Source organism: Carcharodon carcharias, chromosome 1 (genome assembly GCF_017639515.1).
Source record: "Carcharodon carcharias isolate sCarCar2 chromosome 1, sCarCar2.pri, whole genome shotgun sequence".
Lineage (NCBI taxonomy): Eukaryota > Metazoa > Chordata > Chondrichthyes > Lamniformes > Lamnidae > Carcharodon > Carcharodon carcharias.
Genome location: NC_054467.1, coordinates 71,840,696 through 71,852,594, shown reverse-complemented (window position 1 = coordinate 71,852,594; position 11,899 = coordinate 71,840,696). Strand labels below are relative to the sequence as shown.

Sequence of the window (11,899 nt, the reverse complement as noted above, 5' to 3'; positions counted from 1 at the left end):
CCTCCATCATAAGGTCAGAAGTGGGGATGTTCACTGGCAAGATGTTCACTGGTAATTGCACAATGTTCAGCACCATTCGCAACTCCTCAGATACTGAAGCAGTCCGTGTCCATATGCAACAAGACCTGAACAACATTCAGGCTTGGGCTGATAAGTGGCAAGTAACAGTAACACCACACACTGCCAGGCAATGATCATTTCCAACAAGAGAAAATCCAACCATCTCCCCTTGACATTAATGGCATTACCATGGCTTAATCCTCTATGATCAATATCCTGGAGGTTACAATTGAGAGGAGTGGTCGATGGATATTTTTGAAAATTGAAAGCGGTTTTCAGTGGTGTTCCACAGGGCTCCGTGTTGGGGCCCTTGCTGTTTGTTGTCTTTATTAATGATTTAGAGTTAAATATGGGAGGCGTGATTAGGTAATTTGCAAAGGACACAAAAATCAGCCTTGTAGTTGATAGTGAAGAGGATAGATGTTGACTCCAGAATGATATCAATGGTTTGGTTGAGTGGGCAGAGAAGTAGAAAATAGAATTTGATCATGAAAAGTGTGGGGTAATGCATTTGGGGAGGACAAACAAAGCAAGGGAATACTCAATAAACAGCAAGTTATTGAGAGGGGTTGAGGAAGTGAGAGACCATGGAGTCCCTAAAGTACAGTGCCCAGAACTGGATGCAATACACCAGCTGAGGCCGAACTAATGTCTTATACAAGGTCAAAATAACCTCTTTGTTCTTGCACTCTATGCCCCTATTAATAAAGTCTAGGATACTATATGCTTTATTAACCACTCGTTCAACCTGTTTTGCCTTCTTCAATGACTTATGCACACATACACTCAGATCCCTCTGCTCCCTTCAGAGTTGTATCCTTTATTTCATATTGTTCTTCAAAATGAATTATTTCAAATTTCTCTGCCTTCAACTTCATCTGCCACTTGTCTGCCCGTTCCACCAACTTGTCTACATTGATTTGAAGTTTTAAACTATCTTTCACACGGTTCATAATGCTTCCAAGTTTCTTAATATCCGTAAATTTTGAAATTGTGCCCTGTACACCAACGTCTAGCTCATTATTATATATCAGGAAGAGCAAGGGTCCTAACACTGACCACTGGGGAACTCCACTATAACCCTTCCTCCAACATGAAAAACATTGATTAGCCACTACTCTCTGCTTTCTGTCACTCAGCCAATTTGGTACTCATGTTGCTACTTTCCCTTTTATTCCATGAGTTATAACTTTGTTCACAAGCCTGCTGTGCAGCACCGTATCAAATGCCTTTTGGAAGTCCATGTACACCACATCAACAGCATTGTCCTCTCAACCCTCTCTGCTATCTCTTCAAAAAACTCCAGCAAGTTAGTTAAACATGATATTCCCTTAACAAATCCATGCTGGCTTTTCTTAATTAACCCGCATTTGTCATGTGACTATTAATTTTGTCCTGAATTATTGTTTCTAGAAGTTTCCCCACCACCGAGGTTAAACTGACTGCCCAGTAGTTGCTGGGATTATCTTTACACTTTTTTTTTAAACATTTTCAATTCTCCAGTCTTCTGTAACCCACCCCAATCTAAGGAAGACTGGAAAATTATGGCCAATGCCTCCGCAATTTCCACCCTCATTTCCCTCAGTATCCTTGGATACATCTCATCCAGTCCTGGTGCTTTATCAACTGTAGGCATAGACAGCCTATTTAGTTTCTCCTTCTTATTAATTTAAATCCTTCTAGTGTATTAATTACCTCCTCTTTCACCATGACCTGGGTAGCATCTTCTTCCATGGTAAAGACAGATGCAAAGTATTCATTTAATACTCAGCTATTCACCCTGCCTTCATGCGTAAATCCCTTTTTGGTCCCTAATCAGCCCTACTCCTCCTTTTACCACCCTTTTGCTATTTATATGCCTATAGAAGACTTTAGGATTCCCTTTTCTGTTAGCTGCCAATCTCTTTTCATACTCCCTCTTTGCTTCTCTTATTTGCTGCTTCTCTCATTTCCAGCTGCCTCCTGTCCAATCAGTCACAGAAAATTGGGGTTGAGGCCAGTGGAAAATCCAATCATTTGTTTTGCTGTATAATCATACTTTTTTTTGTAGATTTTTTTTATTTTAGTGTTTGCAATAATCATTATTAAAGTGATGACATGGGAGAAGGGTGAATGAGACCACAATTGTTGTTATAGATGCTGATAGCTTCATTCAACATGTGCACAAAGTTGCCAGGATAATAACACTGTCTAGTTTCAAATAATTTGCTGTACAATACATTTGCCCTGGAAAACCAAATGTTCTTAAGTGTTTAAGAATTCAAAAAGTACTGTAAATGTTCTTTTACAAAGAGGAAAAAAGAACAACTAAGTCCTAAAAACAAAAAAAAACTGCGGAAGCTGGAAATTCAAAACAAAAACAGAATTACCTGGAAAAACTCAGCAGGTCTGGCAGCATCGGCGGAGAAGAAAAGAGCTGACGTTTCGAGTCCTCATGAATCTTCGACAGAACCAACTAAGTCCTGGTAGTTAATGTGATCGAAAAGGAGTTAAAGAATATTGGTACTAGCAAAATAAAAATACACTGTTTAACACGCTGCTAAATGGGAGGAACAATTAGGCACTTTCAGAGTATTTAACTGTGGTGTGGTTATGCGGTGAAACAGGATTTTGGCTGAGTAAACCACCATTGTTGAAAAGTGAAGCAAGGATGCAGCATTAATTTAGATATGTTTTCAGGACATTGAAAATTTTGGGGATTGAGAGTTAGATGTATTGCAGCTTGTGGATCTACCTTGGAGATATCCAGTATTCATGTATGCTTTAAGAGATTGAGCAGCTCTAAATGTTTATGTCACTTTCTCCTTTCCTCTCCATCTTTCCCCTGTATCTTTGTTATTTTTTCTCTCAATACTCTTTCCCGTGTATCTGTTACTCTTTCTATCCTACTACTCTCTTTTTGTTACTCTCCTGTTTTTTTTTTAATTTTTGTCCTTCTCTATCCTGCTTATTCTCTTTCAGATGATAACAATGAGCCACTGGAGAAACAAGCAGGAGGGCATGAAATAGCCAGACACAGCCAGCTATGGAGAGGACTGGGAGAGGTGCATCATCAGTATGCCTGTTATGAATACATTGTTGGTATTCAGCCTGATCCTGGAGTAAAGAAGTGTGGACATATGTGATGCTATCTGCTAGCAAGGCCCGATGTAGCCAGAGCTGAGACTATTAATTTTGAACAGTGATGATTGAAAGATGAGAAATGGTAATTCATGGGTAAGTTTGTGATTGATTTGTAAATTATCAAATATAATGTGTTTTTAAAACAATTAGGAGTATATAGTGTGATGTCTGAGAAACCATCATAGCAGTTGCAAATTTCCTCATCTTCAATGTGAATTTTTCACTGTAATATGATTGGACAGAAAATGCTGGTGGCTAAAAATGTTTTTGTAGAATTTGACAAGCAAATATGAAGCAAGCCGATTAGGAAGAAGAAAAAGACTTCACCATTGAGGAGGAAAACAAAAACATAGCCAAGAGAAAATGTGATGGAAGGTGAACAAGAAAACTGTCGGCTGTTGTCAACAGACATTTTACTGTTTTATAATTATCTCCAATATCATATCTTAAAGATCTTAAATCTGCCTGTCAATCTTTCTATTATAAATTCCCATGCCCATAGTTATAATGGAAACTGCTTACATAAACTTGTCATGCTATAATTATACTCTTCTGCCAGTGGTGGCAATGTATCATCTCAGTCATATATTTCCCATGCCCTTAGCCTGCCTGTACTGTAGAGAATTTCAATACTCCAACAAACTTTACTACCAAAATTGCTGTAAGTGTTGCTATTTTACTTTAAATGATAATGTCAAATCAAAGTATTGATGTCATGGTTTGGGATTTCTGACCATGTAACCTTTGTTATAAGTAGTAGTTCTGATCATGAAACCTAGGTTATAAGTACTATTTTTGGCTATTGGGATTAAATTTACAGGGATTCACGGAAGTCTGCAGGAAACCCAATGTTATGCTAACAGGTTTTCATAAAGAAAGTTGTGATGGCTCTCAACAATAATAAGAGGTCAGAAATGCTTGAGGAACAATTAGTAGTCATTTTGTTTAGGTCAATCACCTGTCAATGCTCTAACTCTCTCTTTTGAGGCACCCCTTAAAACCTACTTCCTTGACCAAGCCATTGGTCAGCCCTCCTAATACCTCAGTCTCTGGCTCAGTGTCAATTTTTATCTCATTATATTTCTGATGTAGCCTGGGATATTTTCCTATCTTAAGAGTGTCATATAAGTGAAAGCAGTTGATGTTGTTCTATATGTTCACCCTGCTATGCAAAAAAAATTGATTTATATCAGGCCTCATCTTAGCAAAATGTTGGAGTCTATTATAAAGGATGTAATAGCACAGCATTTAGAAATGCATCATCTAATCAAGCAGAGTCAGCATGGCTTCATGAAGGGGAAATCATACCTGACAAATTTATTAGAATTCTTTAAGGAGGTAACAAGCAAGATAGATAAAGGGGAGCCAGTAGATGTAATATATTTGGATTTCCAAAAGGCGTTAGTAAGAGCCCATGGTGTTGGGGGTAGTATACTAGCATGAATAGAGGACTGGCTAACTAATAGAAGACAGAGAGTTGGGATTAGGGGGGCATTTTCAGGATGGCAACCTGTAACTAGTGGAGTGCCACAGGGATTGGTGCTGGGGCCACAATTATTTACAATATACATTAATGACTTGGATGAGGGAAATGAATGTACAATCGCCAAGTTTGCGGATGACACAAAAATAGGTGGGAAGGCAAGTGACACAGAGTCAATAGAGGGATACAGACAGGTTAACTGAGTGGGCACAAACGTGGCAGATGGAATATAATGTGGGAAAGTGTGAGGTTATGCACTTTGGCAGGAAGAATAGAGGAGCTGAATATTATTTAAATAGAGAAAGACTGAAGAAAGCTACAGTGCAGAGGGAATTTGGGGATCATTGTGCATGAATCTGAAAAAGCTAGCATACAAGTCATAGGGAATAGGGAAGGCAAATGGAATGTTGACCTTTATTTCAAAGGGAATGGAGTATAAAAATAGGGAAGTCTTGCTAAAACTATAGAAGGCTAACTATACAAGACCACTCCTAGGATACTGTGAACAGCTTTGATACCCTTATCTAAGGAAAGATATGCTGGCATTGGAGGCAGTCAGAGAAGGTTCATTAGGTTGATCCCGGGGATGGAGGCATTTTCTTGAGGACAGGTTGAGTCGGTTGAGTCTGTACTCATTGGAGTTTAGAAGAATGAGAGGCGACCTTATTGAAACATATAAGATTCTTAGGGGGCTTGAGAGGGTAGATGCTGAGAGGTTGTTTCCCCTTGTGGGAGAGTCTAGGACCAGAGAGCGTAATCTCAGAGTAAGGGGTCTACCATTTAAAACAGAGATGAGGAGGGATTTCTTCTCTCAGAGGGTAGTCAATCTGTGGAATTCTTTACCGCAGAGAGCTGTAGAGGCTGGGTTGTTCAGTATATTCAAGGCTGGGATAGACAGATTTTTAATCAGTAAGGGAATCGAGGGTTATGGGGAAAAGGCAGGAAAGTGGAATTGAGGATTGTCAGATCAGCCATGATCTCATTGAATAGTGGAGCAGACTTGATGGGCAGAATGGCCTACTTCTGCTCCTCCATCTTAGGGTCTTGTGGTTTGCTTCATCCACCCTAAGAGGGATTCAGCAGTACATGTGCAAATTTGTAATAATGTTATGAACATAGAAGCAATGTATGGCCTTAAAGTTGAGACTAAATTATGTATGTAAATCCTGGTTCAATTATTCCCCACTCAATAAGACTATTTCACCTAAAGATTATACTTTACCTTGACTCTCCAATACAACACCACTGTAGCTTAATAGATGAAATGTTATATTTGATTTGGATGAAGAAAATGTCATAATTGGATGAAGAAACTGTATACTGTCTTGTTAATGAAGGAACTTAAATAGGATATGGGGAGAAAGCGGGAGTAGGCTATTGAGTTGGATGATCAGCTATGATCTTAATGAATGGCAGAGCAGGCTCAAAGGGCCAAATAGCCTACTCCTGCTCCTATTTTCTATATTTTTATGTTTCTATATACCTTTTCATTGTTCACTCACCCAGTAGCCAACTATACATGTGAAGTACTCCACACTAAGATATTGACATATGGTATTACTTTAAGGAGATGCTAAGTGTATGCATTCTTTCATACCATTTCAGCATTTATAAGCAACAAAATCCACACAGGATTCTGATGTCATGCCTGAGCAGGTGACTGGGTCCACATTAGGTTTCACCAGAGCAGTACTCAAAATTACAATGACACTGCACTGGTGCTAGTCAAAAAAAGGTTTTCCATCATAAGCATTCAGTTTGTTCATGCTGTAATTGAACTTATTTCCCCCCAACACAGTTAAACAACTACAGATTTCAAATAATAATTGTTTACTGCTAAAAGGTCACTCACCCTTGCATCATTTGTCAAGTGACAAAGAATCGTCAGATGAAATTAGATGATGGAACAGAGCAGATAGAAACGTACTGACCAGGATTTTCTCTTCCGTCCCTCAGGCTGACACATAAAATGACGCATGGCAACATCAGGTGTGCGTCCCGACATCACCACGCATCATTCCAATCTACCATTTGATGGGCGTGCACCAGAGCTGGCTGTGTGCCCACCGAACTGTCAAAGGCCTGTTAAGGCCACTAATCATTAATTAAATGAATTGTCAGGGCTGTCTGTTCAACCTTAAGGTTGGCGGGCAGGTGAAGAGCGCAGGCGGCCTTCACATTTTTCATGAAACCTCTAACACGGGCGGGGATGAGGTTTCATGAAGGGTTTATTAATTAAATGAAAATTTTTCAAACATTTGATAAACATATTCCAGCTCATGTGACTGGACATATCTAAATTTTTTTTTCTGTCTTTAATAAAAGCTTTCATTCCGAATTTAATCTCCCTGAGACAGCTCCTTGTCTCAGGGAGATTTCTGTGCTTTTTCGCGCTCATGCTCTCCCTCCGCACAGGTAGCGTTGAGCTGGGTGCGTATCACGCTGGGTGGGCCTTAATTGGCTCGCCCATGTAAAATGGCAGCGCGCAGCTGATCACAGCAGCGGTCGGCTCCATGGCCGTCCGCACCCACTTCCGACCGGCCTGCCCGATGGGGAGAAAATTCTCCCCACTGTTTCTAGTGATTGTAGATCCTGAATGAGGGGGCATACTTATAACATTAAATATAAGAGATTTAGGAAAGAGAGCAGGATAAATTTTTACACTGGGAGTTGTGAGTGATTGGAACAGAAACCATGACAGCATTTAGGAATAGATTCACTAGGTGTTTGAAGGAAGGGTGAATAACAGAGTATAGGATGCACATCCCACATAGTCGGAGCTGATCTCAGGCCCAAGCACCTGACAGAGGAAAGTCACTGTCTCTGTTGAGAGGCGGAGCCTCCTTCAGCATTGCTCCGCCGACATATTGAAGTAGTTGCATCGTCGCCTGTAAACCCTGGCAGCAGGATAGTGACGTCTTCTACACCCCCTCCTGCCTTGGACTACCTGCTGGCCCTGTGCCCCTTGTGCCTCCACCTGTCCTCCCACAGGCCCCTCCTCTGGAAGCTGCATTGGGATACCTGGCCTCCTCGCCCTTCTGCCCATCTCTTCCTCAGAGGAGGAGGTGCCTCTAGCAGAGACCACAATTCCCATTACCTGGGTAAGGGGAGGCTGTTTGATGCCTGGAAGGGTCCACACAGTCTGAATCCTCTGGGGTCCTTGGAGATAACAAGGAGCCCTGAAATGAAGCCTGGAAATGCTAACAATTAAGCCCCAAACAGAGATGAAGCTGCCAAGTACCAATAAGTCACCAGCAGCAAACTATCTACCAAACTCCTCACTAATCACACTGGCAATGCTGCTGACCCTTTTTATCCCGACCATGGAAGAGGTTGTTGAAATTGTCGACTGGCCGCCTGTCCATTTTGTTCATGCGATGAGTGCGAAATCGCACGGGCAATGAAAAATCGGTGTCAAATGACTTTTTAATGGAGCTAACTAGCCTCTTAATGATGGGTGTGGCTCCGGCACCCACTGTGCTCACCGAGCGAAATATCGCGTGAGTGCGCGATGATGTCAGGGGACACACCCAAGGTCATAGTGCAATATTTTACACTCGAGCATGTCAGGCATGCGGCCGCATGCTGAGCGAAAAATTCTGCCCCAAATCTCTAGGAACCAAGAGTAGCTGATGCAGCAAAGTTCGCTTGCATCTGATTCCTGGGCAATAAGCAAGTCTGCAGGATTGTGTCAATTAAAAAGGACATCAAAAAGTTTAACCCCAAGACCCACCATGACGCAGAGGTATACAAGCTGAGGTGAGTCCAGGCGAGCATTGGCAGCTCGATTGACCATGATTTGGGGGAGGAGAACCGGTTGCAGGATGATGTCTTTTATAAGGCACAGATCCTTTTGCTTAGAAGTAAATCTCAGTGAAAAAGCTGAAACATTGTGCTCATGCTGTTGCAAATTAAGTGTGTCTTTGAGACATGTTGAGGTTTTCTTTCTTCGTCTGCAGAGTCCTGTGAAGGCTTCAAGGAGCAGAAGGAATCAACATGCATGCAAATCCCAAAGGTTTAGGACACTACTGTAGAGAGTGACACCAGTGCCGACGATGTACCCCTCGCAGCCGTTCAAGCGAAGAGGGCATTGGAAGATGCTACTGTGACCAAGGTACATGTGCAGCTCTCATTGTTTATCATTGTCTTTGCTAATTTTGTATTCTCACGGAGCTGCATGAACAATGATGTGCCTAAAAGCACACAGTGCACAGAACTTGTATGCCTGTTCACGCCAAAAATGTCAACAACCTTGTTAACATCTAATTTCTTTTTCCTGATAGAAGGATAAGATTGCCTGAACATATACAATCCAACACAAGAAGCTGAGAAGTGTGATTTCCCAACATCTAACAACAAATAGACCTATAATTTCTTAGCTTATCTCTCCTGTCCTTCTTCACTAATGGAGGACATTGGCAATTTCCCAAAGGTACAATTCCTGAATCTTTTTATGAAGATCTGGGCTAAAACATGTACCATTTTCTAGCCTACTTCTTTTAATATTCTGGAGTGGAAACCATAAGTTCCTGGAAATTTGTTTATCTTTAGTCTAATTATTTTTTTCTATTACCATTTTTAACTTATATCCTAATAAATTTATTTATGTTTTTAGTTTTCTTTGTACTTGTGGTATTGTATTCTCAACTTTTACTGTGAAGACCAAAGCAACCTAAGTATTTAGCACCTCTGCCATTTCCTAATTTTCAATTACAGTAGTATCATCTGTGTCTACTTTTAGAGGGCCAACATTACATTTTAGCAGGGCAATTACTTGCTAAGTGCATCAGTTGTCCCTCTGTGCATATTGACTCGTGGGGACCGATCACAAAGACTATCCCATCCCTCAACCACGTCCACACACCTGATTCATGACAGTGCATCGGCATCATTGGAGCTTGGGGCCTGAAATACATTTCCTACATTTTTGCTCGGGGTAAGGAGGTCTGGAACCTGAGAGTGGGATGAGCTTTGGGAGAGAAGGTTAAAAACTCCAGGGCAGATGGAAGGAGAGGTAAGAAGGATGAGGACAGGTGATATAAATTAAATGGTACAATTTCAAAAGAAATGCAAGAACAGAGAGGCCTCTGGGTGTACTAATCCAGTTTTTGAAGGTGGCTTTGAGGAGGCTGCTAAGTGCGAAGACTGGATCCTCGGCTTTCCTAATAGAAGCACAGTAAGTTACGCTAAACTTTTATAAGCACTGCTTAGGCTTCAGCTAAGGTACTGTGGCCAATTCTGGGCACCACACTTTTAGAAGGATGTCAAGGCCTTAGCGAGGGTGTGGAGGATGTTTACAAGAATGGTGCCAGGGAGGACAGACTTCAGTTACATGGAACAAGTAAAGATACTACTAGGATTGTTTTCCTTTAAAAAAAAAGTGACAGTCTATTCTGCATGTCTACCAACATACATTACAAAGCATTTACATGCTATTTGCCAGACTCAATATTTTCCAATGTTCTCCTTGTCAGCCTCCCATCTCCTGCCCAGTTTCAGTCATGGCTCAGTTGGTAGCACTCTTGCCCTTGAGTCAAAAGGTTGTGGGTGCAAGTCCCACTCTAGGACATGAGCACAAAAATCAAGGCTGACACTCCAGCGCAGTACTGAGGGAGCATTGCACTGTTGGTGGTGCCAGCTATCAAATGAGACTTAAACTGAGGCCTCATCTGTCCTCTCTGGTGGATGTACAAGATCCTGCATATTACAAAGAAGATCAGAGAGGTTATTCCCAGTGTCCTGGCCAATATTTATCCCTCAATCGAAAAACAAACGAATTATCTGGTCATTATCACGTTGTTTGTGGGAGCTTGCCGTGGGCAAAATTGGCTGCTGCATTTCCTAAATTACAACAGTGACTACAGTTCAAAGGTACTTCATTGTCTGTAAAGTGCTCTGGGACGTTTGGTGGTCATGGAAAACACTAAATCAATGCAAGAACATTGGGAAAATTGTCTTTCTTTCATTGAACTTGAGCTTATTTAGAACTCTGCTCCACATTCCTAACTCACAGTGGCCTGGATTTTCATCCGCAAGACGGGTAAGGGGAGTTGGGACATTCCCAGATTAGCCCACCCACCTAAGGAGAAAGTGCCTGCCAAGGCAGGATCTTCATTTTTGGCGGCCGGATGCGAGCTGGATTTGGGCTAACTGACCCAGGAAGAAGGCAGCCACAGGGGCTGCCAGGTGCCAAGGCGGGCTGTTTAAAAGGCCCACCTTGCTGCCATGGGACTTTGTTCCAGTGAAAAAAATACACAAAGGCCCTCCATCTCTCACCCCTTACACCCCCTTCATCCTTAAAACATTCCCAATATCCCATTCATGCCACATCATGCCCCCCATTTAACCTCTATATCCTGCCATGCCCCCGCACCAAACTCTGTCCTTCCACCTACTCCATGTCCCTTCATTATTAGAATAACTGAACACCTAAGCCCCGGAGGAAACATGGTTTTACAGCTGACTCTTTGATCTCTGTTGTCAATTTAGCAATGTTTATTGATGTAAGTAAGTAGTTTCAAGTGTTTGTGGTTTTTGAAACTTCCAAAGGCCTGGATGATTGACACTTTTATTAGCTTGCTGATAAAACCTTTTTCTCATAGGAGAAAGTGCTTACATTTTTTCAGAACTTTTTTTGGACATTCCATCTTACATTATGGTGTCAATTGTTGTAGCAAGTGTACAGTGGGTCAATGGTCATGGAAGTGCCAGAGCCTGGCATGGGGAATGAAGGTACATAGAGAGTGGGTGGAAGGGCAGAGTTTGGCATGGGGGCTTGAGGGGCCTGAAGGGTTGGGTGGGGAGTGGGGGGGTATAACCTGGCATAAGGGAAACCTTTTGAACTTACCTTTTAAAAAGTCCCCTCATGCAGACTAGGATTCACAAATCCTCTTAAGGGGCCATGAATCACGACTCTTTAAAAATCTGGCTTGACTCCATGAAAATTGCAGAAGAGTAGGAGAAGCCTATCTCTGCAACGGAGCTGGCCAGGTCAGGAATGCCGAACGCGGGCTTTTGACAGGAACCAACCCACAACCTTTCAAGGCACTCCCAAAAATCGCACAGCCCGGGAATGGGGTCAGAAATCCTGGAATCAGGACCCACCCCCCATTTTTAAAGGGCCCCCACATCAACCCAACTCATTGAAAATCCAGGCCATTAATTCTCTCATTCATCATCCACGCTTGTTGACCTACATTGCCTCCTGGTCCAGTGATGCCTCAATTTTAAAGC

General features: G+C 41.9%; 1 long non-coding RNA gene across 1 annotated transcript; it reads left to right on the top strand.

The window, feature by feature from the left end:
* The first annotated feature begins 3,042 nt into the window (after positions 1 to 3,042).
* On the top strand, positions 3,043 to 9,143 carry LOC121282276. Its single transcript, XR_005944034.1, has 3 exons — positions 3,043 to 3,276; positions 8,626 to 8,780; positions 8,950 to 9,143. It is a non-coding gene; the product is annotated as an uncharacterized LOC121282276 (long non-coding RNA).
* Positions 9,144 to 11,899: the final 2,756 nt, after the last annotated feature.